Source organism: Hoplias malabaricus, chromosome 3 (assembly GCF_029633855.1).
Source record: "Hoplias malabaricus isolate fHopMal1 chromosome 3, fHopMal1.hap1, whole genome shotgun sequence".
Taxonomy (NCBI): Eukaryota; Metazoa; Chordata; class Actinopteri; order Characiformes; family Erythrinidae; genus Hoplias; species Hoplias malabaricus.
The window spans coordinates 6,184,478-6,197,782 of NC_089802.1; the positions used below are offsets into that span (position 1 = coordinate 6,184,478).

The window sequence follows — 13,305 nt, forward strand, 5'->3', positions numbered from 1 at the left end:
GGCGAATGTGTGAATTTTTTCCACCGCATTCAAAAACTCCCACTGTCACATTTGGAACCTTAAAAAGGTTTGCTCTTGCACATTTTAAGCCGTTTGAGAAGGTACTGATTCACACATTCACGACATTTGATTTACAAATGCAAATCTTTTTTTTTTACACATTTGTGATTTTAGGTTATTATTATTATTATTAATGTTGTTGTTGTTTTAAATTTGTACATTCCAATACATCTGTGGATTTTAGTTTTACGTGTATGTTGTTGCTCAAACGCAGTTACAAAATCTGTTACATTTGTGAGTATTGTTTTTCAAACTCAAACTCTTTTTGACCCTTTTTTGACTCCATAGGTGATGTCCTGCCTGTAATTGTCATAAACATACTGTGTCTGAAATGACTCCCTATCCTCTATTCCCTTTATCACTCACTATATAGTGCACCATTATAGGGAACTGAATTCAGGAAGATAGTGAACACTTTAGATGCAGGTTTTTTACCAAATTATACCTATGTGGATTATGGGTATCCATTATCCACTACTGTACCTAGATTGTACACTACTTTTTTTGCACTGCATTGTGGGATTGTTTGAGAGCATTTATACATGTCTATGTTTTTGCGAAATATACTATGCTACCCATGTGCTTCTTAGTATCTCCGCGCAAGAGCAGAGCCACAGATTTTGTTTGCCTGTGTCTTTCACAATAGCTCTGTTTTCAATATTACAATAATGTATATAGTGAATCAAATTTTAAACATACTCATATCACTGTAATTACATTATCTTTATCTTTAAATCATACAGAGATTGAGGCAATACATATGTCCTGCTTACACTTCTGTTGGGAGCATATTCTAATATGGTACTTATTGAAAATATTCTTTCTACAGTTTTATTTACGTGGCTGTACAAAAGTATAAAAATACACAATGGTAGCACATTTTGACAAGTTAGCACAACGTTTTGAGCAATACACTGGATCAATGATCACTGGATTATTAACACTTACTTGTATCTACACCTATTTCCCATTTTATCAGATCCACTGACCATGCAGGAGTACTTTGTAGTTCTACAATCTGTTTCTCTGCATGTTTCTCCCTATACGTCAGTGGTCAGGCTGCTGTCACACTGACGTGGTGGTGGTGGTGGTACAAGTGGATCAAACAACAGGGTTCCTAGGAATGTAAAGCCCACATTGTTCATGGACTAAGAATGATCCACCACCCAACTCATACCTGCGGTGTTTGAGTCCTGACCATTGAAGAACAGCGTGAAATCGTAACTTACGCAGAAAAGCAGGTGGACTACAGTTCTCTATGGTCAGTGGAGCTTATAAAACCGGCAAAGAACGTAGATACAAGGTGTTCCTCACCAAGTGGTCGTGCAGTGTATGTCCTCCTATATCAGTGCTGCAAACCGAGGCTTAGACTCAAACTTTGCAGCTTCCCCTTTAAATACAGCAGCTGTTCGCTCGCGGCTGGTGTTCTCAGTTAAATGTCAACGGCTAAATTTGAACGCGGTTAACAAGTCTGCGTGTTCATACGAGACACAGAGCAAGTGTGGAGACACGTTTTTATCTCGTTATTTTACTATGACACGACTGAACAAAGTGTAAGCGGCAGTGCAGAGAGAGCGAGAGAGGAATAACTTACATTGTCAGTGACTGCGTTGGTCCTCGGTGGTCTTTCTTTCGTTCTGCCTGGGGGTTTCACGTCCTAATTCTTTAAATACATCTGTGGGCGTGCGGGAAAGGAGGAGGAAAGGTAAAATCCCACAATATTCCCTCATTTCCCTCAGGACTTTTACAATAAACACAGCATAAATTCCCCCTTTTTTATTTTTATTTATTTATTTTTATTTTTACTTTTATTCAGGAAATAGGGGAATCAACAACTCCACCATAGACCCATATACTGTATATCTGTCCATCATTTACAATAAAGGATAATAATAAAATAATAATCATAATCATACATAATAGTAACATTAATAATAATAATAATAAACGTGTCTTATAATAACACTAAAACAATAAAAACAACAAAAATATTTAATTAAACAATAACAACAATAAAAAAAATAAAAATATGTTTCTTGTTGATTTTGTATCATATTAAATTCTTGTCAACAGCTACATGAATGTCATTGTTGGTCTATATATATCACTGTCCAATGAAAAAACATCTCCAAAATAGTACCTTTGCAGGGGAAGGGGGAAAAAAACTTCTTAACCTTCAATGTTTTGTTTGTTTTTTTGTTTCTTTTGTAACCTTTAGTTTAACCTGCCAAGTCATTAATAAAATATTCTTATTCACAATGGCAGCCTGGGATACTTGAATTAAAGTTTTTTTGGAGCATTTCTACTGGTCCATTCATCAGAGGGATACAAAATGGCGGTGCCCTGTGTGGCAGCGGCTACTGTAGCTCCCGTTAGCGATGTTTATGTGCAATATATTCATATTTTATACAGCACAACTTCCATTCCTTTATATACCTGATGTGAATATTTTTAAAACATATTTTGAATGTAACTACTGATTGTACAGGGTGGGCCGTTTATATGGATACACCTTAATAAAATGGGGATGGTTGGTGATATTAACTTCCTGTTTGTGGCACATTAGTATATGGGAGGGGAGAACTTTTCAAGATGGGTGGTGACCATGGCGGTCATTTTGAAGTCGGCCATTTTGGACCCAACTTTTGTTTTTTCAATGGGAATAGGGTCATGTGACACTTCAAACTTATTGGGAATTTCACAAGAAAAACAATGGTGTGCTTCTTTTAACGTAACTTTAATCTTTCATGAGTTATTTACAAGTTTCTGACCATTTATAAAATGTGTTCAAAGTGCTGCCCATTGTGTTGGATTGTCAATGCAACACTCTTCTCCCAATCTTCACACACTGATAGCAACACCGCAGGAGAAATGCTAGCACAGGCTTCCAGTAGTTTCCATTGTTTTTCTTGTGAAATTCCCAATAAGTTTGATGTGTCACATGACCCTCTTCCCATTGAAAAGACAAAAGTTGGATCCAAAATGGCCGACTTCATAATGGCTACCATGGTCATGGTTATTTCAGAGATGGATAGGGTTTAGACAGTTTAAAGACACAATACATTATTTGTGTTTAGTTTATTGTCCCCCGTATCAGTATAGGTATCCATTCAAATGCTTGAAACAATGAAATTACATTATAATATGATTTTATTTTAAAAATCCACATCTTACGGCCTCTTATTTCTACATTCAATGTCCATTTTATCATCTGAACTGATCATAGAGGTGCACATTGTATTTCTACATTATTACGTTGCAACTCATCTATCTGTTGCTAGCCCTCAATGCTCACTCAGGACTCTTTGCATAGCCTTAAGCTTAGCTCTGTCTCTGACTACTGTCTCTGACTTTACTTTTACAAGGTGGACCAGAATTGTAGGTGTCTAATAGTGATGTGTCGGTCACGAACAAACCGGTTCATAGAGCCGGCTCTTGTAAGTGAACGATGAGAGCCGGTTCCCGTCTAAGACCGAGCCGTTTTTTTCTAAGGCTTGTCATTCAACTAATCAGAGAACAACAAGCAAGCCACAGAGGACACTGCAAGAAGAGTTCCCTCAGAGGATTCAGAGCAATGCTGGAAGTACAGTTTTATCTTATTGTAGCGACATCAGTACCCTCTGAAAGAATCTTTTCAAAAACTGGGCAGATAATAACAGAGAGAAGAAACCGGATCAACCCCTCCAAGCTGAGACACTTGGTTTTCCTGAATGCCAATCTGCCTTCCAAAAAATAGTTGAAGAAAATGTTAAATCAGTTCAATGTTTGTTGACAGTTGTGGTTGTTTTAATCACTACCGTTGAATGCTGCTGTTTTGCACTTTGCAGAGTATTTGTTTATTTTATTACCCAGAAATGGATGATTATTTAATTTAATAAGCTATTTTGTAATACCTACCTTTTGGGTTCCATTGGCTATATTTCAGAGTTTACAAGCGTTTTTTTATTAAGGTGTTTAAATAAAAATAAAAATCCAGTTATTTATATATATATATATATATATATATATATTGCAATTGGCCATTGCAACACTATTTATTATTTTTAATATTGAACAATAATATTTTCTCCATATAGTCATGTAAAATGTAGGTAATATTATTCTGTACCAGTGGAAATAAGTGGTAAAACAAAGAGCCATTTAGGAGCCGAAAGAGCCGGCTCTTTATGAAGAGCCAAGCCAAAAGAGCCAGCTCCCCAAAAAGAACCGAAATTCCCATCACTAGTGTCTAATACAGGAGTCACTGAGGCAGTGTTTAAAACCCCAGCATCACTGCTGTGTCTGATCCTTTCGTACAAGCACAATGTACACGAAAACACCACCAACACATCAGAGTCACTGCTGTGCTGAGAATGATCACCACCCAATTAATGCTGAACAGAAGAAGAACAACACATGGGCTACAGTCTGTATCTGTAGAAAGACAAATTGCACCTGTATATAATGATTAATAAATGAGTGTAAAAATAGGGTGGACAATTAACTGTTACAGCTGTCCTTCCATATAGCATGGTTTTACAACTGCAGTCTCTGCACATTCCAATCCCCTACTTTAAACACTGCTTCATGAAGCATGTGGCCTGCAGATGTGTGCCATGGTCTGGGAAAATGTACTTATTTAGATAAGTGTAAGAGACAGGAAACATATTGTTCTATCTGGCATTTCACTTCAGAGACAATGTGTTTTACTCCAAGTTGATGGGAGAAAGCTTGGAGTAGGAGGGCTAAAATCCTGCAAATCTGACTCCTCCCTGCTGTGCTAAAACAGAGTAAACAGCCACATGAGCTCTAGAGTTAAATATAAAGACACTGGATTCCAGGTCGTTGCTTGGTAAGGAGCTGCAGTATTTCAAGTGGTTGCTAAGATGGATTCTAAACTGGCATCCTTATCCAGATGAGGAAAAAATGCACTAAAACATGTATTTCACATTAACAAGTGTGGTTTCAGTGTTTCTGGCTTTCTGCTGATGGTCATGAAGAAAAATATGTCTGTGTTTACTGTGATGACGAGACTTGTGAAGCTGATTAATTAAAGTAGTGATGCTAAATTTGCAAAGGCCCACCCAACTATTAACCTCTGGTTACGCCACTACATGTGATCAGTCATACTTCTCTTTAATCCCAGTCAAAACACCAGACACACACTTTACAGTTGCTTACGTACAGGGACATGGTTTGCTTCATATTTTATGTATAATATAAACAAACTCCAAAGTCCTGCCTTTTAAACCAATGTAAAGACAGAAAAATAAAAGAGCATATGTTTTCTTTCTAGTCCAGCAGACTACAATGGCAGACATTAAAGCCCATGCATGTATCTTACTAGAGTAGTTTTCTGAGCAGGCCCATTTTCTGTGTTGGTTGTCCTCTAGTTCTTCATCAGTTTACACAGGACCCTGTTGGCTGAATATTTTGGGTTGGGGATGACCTGCAGCACTGAAAATGCCCTACCACCCAAATCAAATTCTATTTTTAGTGGTCCTATAGGGTTCCTGACCACTAAAGAACAGGGTGACATGGGGATGAGAAAGTATGCAGAGAAACAGGCAGATTATAGTCCATAGAACTAAGTGCTCGTGTATTGTCAGTGGAGCTGGGAGAATGGACAGTGAGTGTAGGACAAAGTGGTGGTCATAATATTATGATATTAAAACTGCACAGTGTATATTGATTTATATTTTTTTATTTATTATGTTAAAGCACACAACTGGTGAACATGCAATCAGCGTCATATTAAAAAAATATACCTCTCTTTGAAATCCCAGTCAAATGCATAGAGCATATACATGATGCTTTTGACTGGGATACATATATAGATATATGTATACACCCACTGACCATGCAAGAGTATTCTGTAGTTCTACAATCTGTTTCTACAATAAATATATATACACCATAAAAACATGTTTTATTACAGCATAAAAACATAAAATATGTAACAAAATATATTTGGAATACAAATGAGTCTTAAAGTCCTAAAGTTTTTGTGTAAGAAATAATTGCAATTAAAAATTCAGATATTCTTCTGCTGTTTTTGGTCATTTTATGGTAGTAGTTGCGTAGTATTACAATTCATTCATTCATTGCCTGTAAGCGCTTATCCAATTCAGGGTCGCGGTGGGTCCGGAGCCTACCCGGAATCACTGGGCGCAAGGCTGAAACACACCCTGGAGGGGGCGCCAGTCTTTCACAGGGCGACACACATTCACACATACACATACCTCCAGACACTTTTGAGTCGCCAATCCACCTACCAATGTGTGTTTTTTGACTGTGAAAACGGAGCACCCGGAGGAAACCCACACGGACACGGGGAGAACACACCAAACTCCTCACAGACAGTCACCCGGAGTGGGACTCGAACACACAACCTCCAGGTCCCTGGAGCTGTGTGACTGCGACACTAACCTGCTGCACCACTGCGTCGCCCTAGTATTAAAATGCTATTATAATTTTATTCAGCAAATATAACCTACAAATGAAGCATTCTGAAAACGTCAAACGAGAGTAATATATTGGAATGATACTGCATCAAAAGTATGGAAAAGCTTAGATTACATCAATAATTTAGTCTTTTCACCAACACACTGTAATACACAGTGTTTATGATTCATGGCTATGGATAGTTATTATTGAAAATACATTTCAGTGGCTCAGCATTAATGAAGTACAAAAACCTGTTTGTCTAATTTCTTCCTTGAAATCTGAAATCAGGGTGATAAATATTAGCTCTTCTTAAGCTAATTTATTCTGTGATTACTGTGTTTAATCTTGTAATGCTATTTCATAGAAATCAGATATTGACCAAACAGTTCAAACAGAATAAAACATGCATTCCCATCTGCTGCTTATATTCGAAAGAATGTCACAGACACAGTATCAGACATCTGCACCAGAAAGATGTGGACTGGTGTTTGTTTTCTATAAAACTGATTTGCAGATATTTATTATATTACATTGATGCCTGTAGATAACTCCCAATATAATTAGAATTATAGCCACAGAAATTACAGCCATGGAAACTGCAACCACATCATAATCCCAAGTTCCTGGATCAGGATTGGCAACCACTGCATCATTTTCTCCTGGAAAAAAAAATTAACAATGAAACAGAATGTGGAAGGCAGATTGTGCTTATTAGTGAAGAAGAAGAAATACCTGAGGCATTTGACCACTTAAAATCACAGGTTTTTACTTCCCTATCAGTTATTATTCAGTAACTACGTGGAAAATAATGTAAATCAACTGCTTTTCTTCAGTTATAAAAGTGAAGAATTAAAGTCTAACTGGCTGGGCATGACTCTGGCTGCAAGTATTAACTAATCTACTCATTACTGTAGTTACAACCATATCCTTCATATGGATGTATATAGTACATATGATTCAATATTACTTAACTACAGCAAGTACATGATGTCTACTGCAATTAACCCTAGGGAAAAAGAAGACGAAGAAAACATTGTACCTGAAACAACTTGTGTGTTATATACATTTTCTGTGGAAAAAACACAACATATTCCCACTCGTTATAATGATATAGATTTTTCTACACTTTATATGTTAAAAAATTGTTAATAATGACACATCTGAGGTTGAGAATATTACTATTAAATCTGTAATGCTTCAAGTGGTAAAAACATAATAGTGCTGGCAAACACCAAGATTCTGACGCTTTTATTCTTCATGTTATCATGCTTTTGGCTACGTTTCACTGTGTTTCTGTAAGTCTCCAATTTCTCAGTAATATCCACTTAATCTGCAAATGTTAAATGAGAGGATAATTTACTGAACACAGAACTTCAATAAACTCTCTTTTCAGTGAACATCATACATGTGAGTCTATACATGTATTGCTTAAATACCTCCCCATTAGGGATGGGCGATATGATATTGTTCACGATAATACCGATATGTTTTTAAATTTGATAAGACTTATCGCAATTTTGTGACGTAAGCGCATGAACGTGACTTGACTTGAAGCTACAGCGGTGCTGGGGACATATTAATAGCAAATATTGATATATTCTATAGTATTTTTAACACAAATTTGAAAATGCCGAGGATACGCAGGTTTCATTCTGAGTACATTTAAAGCACTAATGTTCCGTTGAGCTCTCTGTTTTTCTCTCTCTCGTGTGCTTGCACACCTCGCTGTCCTGCCATTGTTCGTGTATGCCGCTGGAGCAGTTCTCAGCAAATATATATCGCTCAACACATCTGTGATGACAATAAAACTGACTAACGTTTAGAATTAAAGTACTACTTCATACATAAAATCACATTAGGTAATTTCATTCATTAATTATCTGTAACCGCTTAGTCAATTCAGGGTTGCGGTGGGTCCAGAGCCTACCTGGAATCATTGGGCGCAAGGCGGGAATACACCCTGGAGGGGGCGCCAGTCCTTCACACACACTCACACCTACGGACACTTTCGAGTCGCCAATCCACCTACCAACGTGTGTTTTTGGACTGTGGGAGGAAACCCACGCAGACACTGGGAGAGAACACACCACACTCCTTACAGACAGTCACCCGGAGCGGGAATCGAACCCACAACCTCCAGGTCCCTGGATCTGTGTGACTGCGACACTAACCTGCTGCACCACCGTGCCGCCCTAGATAATTTCATATAAGATTAAAAATAATATTAAAATATTTATATGAACCGTTTGTAAAGACACCATTTGTTTATTTGTTACTTTTGTTACTCTGTTAAGGCAGATACTCAATATCAAAAGACTCGGATCGGGATCGGGGCAAAAAAACATGATCCAAACATCATATTTCTCAGACATAGTTTTGTAATTACAGTTAGATAATTCAGCTTGTTCTATGTGGCGTTAAAAATAAACACTAATACTTTATAAACACAAATGACATTATATTTATTTTATTGCTTTCATAATATCGTATCACATACTGCCATTTATTTTAGGCATATCGAGATATGAGTTTTTTGGTCATATCTCCCAGCCCTTCTCCGCATTCACTGTGAATATGTGAGGTGTATTTTTCTTATGTGATTTTTCTTAGTCAAATTGAACAGGTTGAAAAACTGTAGTTGGTGGACTTGATGTATAATTGACAATCTCTACAAAATGAATCGGATTAGGAGAAACATATCAGTGTTTACTGAAATGATACAGAATTATGTAACTTAAATACTGAACAAAAAATGTACCTGGTATGAACACTGTGAACTTCGCATGAAGTGATCCAGAATTTAGTTGCACCCAGAAATTATATGTCCCATTATTTTCGACTGATATTTTCTTAATTGTGTAATTAAATGTAAGCCGTCCATTACTCATGCCTTTTTCCAGTTCTGTTCCATTTATAAACCATTTATATTTCTCACTTCTGCATTCCTCACACTTAACTGTGCAGGTTAGAGTTAAAGGTTTTCCAACAGTTGCAGTTACGTTATGACAGATTACTTCCTCTGAAAAACAAGAAGAAGAAAAAGAAGGGTCTGTGTTGAACAAGACATACATGCATTTATATGTATATTGTTTTCGATAATATTGACATAATTTTTAAAACAATATAAAAATCAATATAGTGATAATGGTGATATTGCATATGTTCTTCACATGAGTCATTTAGGCACAGTGGGGTACGGTGGAAAATGGCTCTGAGCTGGTGAAATTTGCTCCAAAAAAGGGGGAGTGACTTCAGTCGTGTGGAACTTATTTGGCTATAAAATATCAGATACTCCTAACAGTCATCCAGAGTGAGGCTTGAACCCACAACCCCATTCTGCCCTATTAATATTCATTCATTCATTATCTGTAAGCGCATATCCAGTTCAGGGTCACGGTGGGTCCAGAGCCTACCTGGAATCATTGGGCGCAAGGCAGGAATACACCCTGGAGGGGGCGTCAGTCCTTCACAGGGCAACACAGACACACACACACACATTCACTCGCACACACTCACACCTACGGACACTTTTGAGTCGCCAATCCACCTACCAACGTGTGTTTTTGGACTGTGGGAGGAAACCAACACAGACACAGGGAGAACACATCACACTCCTCACAGACAGTCACCCAGAGGAAACCCACGCAGACACAGGGAGAACACACCAAACTCCTCACAGACAGTCACCCGGAGGAAACCCACGCAGACACAGGGAGAACACACCAAACTCCTCACAGACAGTCACCTGGAGGAAACCCACACAGACACAGGGAGAACACACCACAGTCCTCACAGACAGTCACCCGGAGGAAACCCACGCAGACACAGAGAGAACACACCACACTCTTCACAGACAGTCACCCGGAACGGGAATCGAACCCACAACCTCCAGGTCCCTGGAGCTGTGTGACTGCGACACTTCCTGCTGTGCCACTGTGCTGCTCCCTATTAATATATATTAAATATATTTATTTTAATATCATTATTATTATTATTTCATTAATTTTGTTGCAATAGTGTGCTCTTAAAAATAATAAAGTATTTTTTCAGTGTTTTTCATGTCACCAAAAAATATAGTTATTGCCAAAATACCCTGAAATGTTGTGATGTTATTTTACTGTCATATCACCCACTGCTAGTACACACACCCATGTTTTGTTAAGATGTTTTTGAACCCACAGATCAATGGAGAAGGTGATAATTTTAAAAAAATGTGGTTTATTTAACAAAAATGGCTTATCTTACCTGCACTGGCAGAGAAGGTAATGAGCAGGATTTGAATCAGCACACACTGAAGCAGAAACATTTGCTCTACAGCCTCTGTCCCCCTGGACCTGTGTGTCAATATTTTCATTAAATTAAAGGGCAAAAACTGAAGTGAAAAGCAGATACTTATTCAGGTTTAATGTTGTCTGAGGTCTAATAAATGATCTCAGAACAGTGAATTACACAGCCATTGTTAGGTCTGTTTACTGCTCACTGTTTTGTGCAAAACATAAATCTTAATTTAAATGTAAAAAAGTGCATTTCCATAAAGATTTACATTGTTTCACTCTGTATTTTTAAAGCTAGAATTGTATGGAGCCCATTTAGGTTCAAAAGCATTGTTTGTCTGAAAGTTCAAATCTTTAATACAACAATGTATTAAAATTAAAATAAGTATAGGATGAGTTTTTTTGATTCAGTTTAATTTTTCTTTGAATAAATATTTTATTTTTCACTTTCCTATATAATTTGATATTTGAAGTGTTATATTTGTCAGTTGCAGATTTTATGTTTTTTGATTTACATCTTTTATTTTTGTTTCATATCTTTTTTTTCTGTCACAGATCTTATTTTCACTTTCAGATTCTTTTTTTTTTTTCTTCACTTACAGATCCTTGTTTTTCAATTTCAGAGTTTTGGCCCTGATCTGGCATGGGAGGCAGGACATCAGCATAAAGGGGCATTGTGTAATGACTGACAGCGTAGTAATGAAGGCGGAGGAAACCAAAATGCCAAGAAAATTAAATGTGGCTGTAAAACTACACAATCTGTTGTTATCTGTTATCTGTTGTCAATCAGATAACTACACACTCTGTCTGTTTATAGCTCTTTAACTGCGATTGGTGCCGAATGTTGTATAAAAGACCTCACTATAAAGAACTTTGTCACTAAAGTCAACATTGCTGAATATTGCATTTAATGTGAGTGTTTAGTAATATTTCTCATAGTCAACAGTGAGGAAGACCCTCTGCCTTCATTGCTATGCTGTAGGTCATAATACCATGCCCCTCTGGAATCATTGGGCACAAGGTGGGAACACACCCTGGAGGGGGCGCCAGTCCTTCACAGGGCGACACACACTCACACACACCTATGGACACTTTTGAGTCGCCAATCCACCTACCAACGTGTGTTTTTGGACCGTGGGAGGAAACCGGAGGATGCACACCAAACCCCTCACAGACAGTCACTTGGATGGAGCAGGACTTGAACCCACAACCTCCAGGTCCATGGAGCTGTGTGACTGAAAACCTACCTGCTGCACCACCGTGCTTCCCTATAGGAAAATTACTTATTAAAAAAAAAATCCATAATAGAATCAAAATTCTGTTTACACCGAAAAAAAAAACACCCTACACTCATTTAACTCATTTAACATTTACATTTCAATCTCTTGATTTGAACATTCAGTTTGTTTGCTGTTGTTTTTTTTCAAACCTTTAAAACTTTTGACCCTATTAGCACCATAGAATCTTCAAGGTTTTCTTCAGCAACATGTGAAGCCTGTTATTGATCCACTTCTTCACCTGTGTTTTTTAAGTTTGTCACCAAATCTCAAACAACTCAAAGCAGTCAGATCAGACTTCCTCAAACCCTTCAGTGTAACTACACTTTAAACATGAAACCATGCTCCTACAGACTGTGCCACAATCACCCAGTTATCAGGCGTTATTTTAAGTCTTCTTAAAGGATAACTGATAATGCAATCCTAGAGTGTCGCTGTGGCCAGTCAATGCTATTGTGTTCTGAAACGCAGCACAGAGCAAGAACAAGAGTTACGGAATCTCTTATTAATCGTATTATTTCCCTGCAGAAAAACCTGTAGAGCCTGTCTTTGTTAGTGGTAATTTTAACCTTCCCATTGCAGAAGGAAAGAGAAAGAAAAGAGGCAGTGAGAGAGGGGGAAAAAGACTGAGAAAAATACTTGTACTTACATTCAGTGTGCCGGATGCTGAATCTATTCTCAGTGCCTGATCATTTCACTCTAAAAGAATGTTGGGGGCAGACATTAAACTAGACACCATTCTCAAGCAACACCCACTGGACTGAGTACACAGTACAAGGGTTGGATGAAAGCAAAAGCCGTAAAAGTGAAAACAGCACCCTTTCATCAACAAGTCCTGTAGAGCATTAAAAATAATTAAGGTTTGAGGTAAATCACCACAGCCATTAAAGCCTCGCCATTTGTGCCCATTATTGAGTTTAGGATACCTACTTAAATAAAGAAAACAACAACAGCAAAAAACACATGTTTGGCTTTTTTGGGCTGGATTTGAATCAAATTGTGCAAAATAGAAACCTTGGAAGCGTATTGCTGCCACACGAAAAAAAATACTCAGTATATCGTTATTATGAGATAAACATCTCGTTATTATGAGATAATACCTTGTAATTATGAGATAATATCTCAATATTATGAGATAGTACCTTGTAATTATGAGATAATATCTTGTTATTATGAGATAGTACCTCATAATGAGACAATATCTTATAATTATGAGATACTATTTAGTTATTGTGAGATAATATCTAGTAATGATGAGATAATTATCT

At 37.4% G+C, this 13,305-nt stretch overlaps 1 long non-coding RNA gene across 1 annotated transcript; it reads right to left on the reverse strand.

The window, feature by feature from the left end:
• Nucleotides 1-5,765: 5,765 nt before the first annotated feature.
• On the reverse strand, nucleotides 5,766-12,786 carry LOC136692602 (uncharacterized). The gene is made up of 5 exons (XR_010801959.1): nucleotides 12,687-12,786; nucleotides 10,732-10,820; nucleotides 9,245-9,505; nucleotides 7,526-7,555; nucleotides 5,766-7,145 (listed from the first exon to the last, which is right to left on the reverse strand). It is a non-coding gene; the product is annotated as an uncharacterized lncRNA (long non-coding RNA).
• Nucleotides 12,787-13,305: the final 519 nt, after the last annotated feature.